This window comes from Amblyomma maculatum, chromosome 10 (assembly GCF_055883805.1).
Source record: "Amblyomma maculatum isolate TAMU_Amacu chromosome 10, ASM5588380v1, whole genome shotgun sequence".
Classification (NCBI taxonomy): Eukaryota; Metazoa; Arthropoda; class Arachnida; order Ixodida; family Ixodidae; genus Amblyomma; species Amblyomma maculatum.
Window position 1 is genome coordinate 141,528,076 of NC_139353.1, and position 2,120 is coordinate 141,530,195.

Below are 2,120 nucleotides of genomic sequence, written 5' to 3' on the forward strand. Positions count from 1 at the left end.
GCCCCGCTTCAGCTGCTTCAGGTAGAACGAGAGGAAGAAGATGGCTCACATGGTATGAAGGAGCAGTGAACAGGGGTAAAAGGCGGACGCCTAAGTTCACAGGTCAAGCCATTTCATTTTCGCCTGGCACAGCTGACTAGCTACAAGCAATGTATCTACACCTATTTCTCAAGTAAAATGCGCGCGAAATATAGCCTGCTATTTTTGTGACCTTGCGGACATCTTACCGCCAGCACAGGAATCGACGGCAGCAGCAGTGAAAACGGTGTGTCCACGTAAGTAAGGTTTGCAACTGGGCCGTAAGCAACCAAAAGGTTGACCTGCATGAAGAGGAGTAACATCGGCTGATGTCGACGAACATATCAAATATACGCAGGTAATCAAATATTAAGTGCACAAAAAATGCCAGAAATTCGGTATCCTGAAAACGCATGAGTGGGCACGGGAACAGTGACACCGGCATGCCTCAAATGCTTCGCTTCTTTACCGTGCAGGCTATGCTGGCGCTCGCCATATCAACTTCGCCGGCTGCAGGTACTGACTCGACGTTTTTCCCTGGTCCGGTGGTTGCAAGATCTGGGCTTCTGTTCACCGGCAACTTCAGCGTTCCACCCAGCCAGGCTTTCCCGCTCATCGAATCCCTCGTCCACACCCGTCCAGCGTCATCGACGATGGCATCACCACCCACCCCGGATTTAAAGCGACAAACACGCTGGCTTTCCCTTCAGTGGGCACGGGAACAATGACATCGGCATGCCTCCAGTTGCTTCGCTTCTTAACCGTGCAGGTTGGTACGCGCTATCCCTTACACGCTAGGAAATGCGACGATCGCTGTTTACTTCTGTTCCCGTGCCCACGGGTGTGCTTTCATGTTGCTTGTGAATGCATTTCAATGATCTCTCTGCTTTTGCGCTCTGGCGACATCGAATCTAACCCGGGTACGATGACTCGCTCCGAGACCTCCCTTGACATAGATAACCTGCCAGACAATCCGTCCGAACAAATGAAAGTTATGTTTAGGCTGCTTAAGGATGTACATTCTCGCACGTTGCAAAGCTCGAAAGATCAGGCCGAATTAGCCTCTGATATTAAAGACATTACGAGTAGTCAGAAGAACATTGATTCAAATTTAGCTGGCATGCACAAGAGGCTCGATGAACTCGAGAAAACGACAGAAATTCGACGACATGGATCGGGAACTTTCATCTTTAAAGAAATCTGTAGAAGATCAACGTACTCGAAATGATTTGCTGCAGTCTCGCCTTGATGAAGCCGAAGATAGATCGCGACATGAAAATCTAATATTCAGGGGTCTACCCGATGAGGAAGAGACTTGGGCAGATACTGAATCTAAACTCTTGGAAGCCTTGACTAAGATTGTCGAGTCCAATTCCCTCGAGTCCAATTCAGCGTGCACATCGCTTGGGTGCTTTTCAGACGGCAAGTGCCGACCAATCATAGCTAAATTTTCTGAAACTAAAATGATAGACAAGTTATTAACCCTTCGTAACCAACTTAAAACGGATAACATCACTATCAGTGAAGGTTTCTCATCGGCTACGCGCCATGCTCGGAAAAAACTTTTTGATTCGGAAATTATCATGCTGGCCCTCGCTCTTTTAAGATACGCTATAACAAGCTTCACATCAATAAAAAATGCTTCATGTATAACCCTACCTCGGACACTGTTGAAGAAATCACGGAGAATCGTGAAGAAAATGAAGAAATCGTGGCACGTGGCGAATCGTCTGGATCGGATTCTGTGGCTCTATCTTCCGCTTCACCGTAGAGAATCGCGAGGGGTAGTGGACAGTCGATATCTGTTCTTTATACTAACGTCCGCAGCCTACTTAACAAGCACACTTCTTTATCCTCTGCCATAGACACATGCTCAGCTGACATCATAGCGCTAACGGAAACCTGGCTCCCAACGCATGTTTCAGATTCCGAAATTTTCCACAACGCTCATCGCTACTCGGTATATCGTTGCGATAGAACAGGCAAACGTGGCGGCGGTGCTTTACTTGCGATTTCTAAATACATTCCATCTTCATGTATCCCTGTCTTCAGCGAATTAGAACTAATTTTTGCGTCGATAGTGATAGGTCATCTTAAGTTGA

The 2,120-nt window shown here is 47.2% G+C and overlaps 1 pseudogene; it reads left to right on the forward strand.

Moving 5' to 3' along the window:
• The first annotated feature begins 741 nt into the window (after positions 1–741).
• LOC146177585 (uncharacterized) lies at positions 742–1,789 on the forward strand (annotated as a pseudogene).
• The last annotated feature ends 331 nt before the right edge of the window (positions 1,790–2,120 follow it).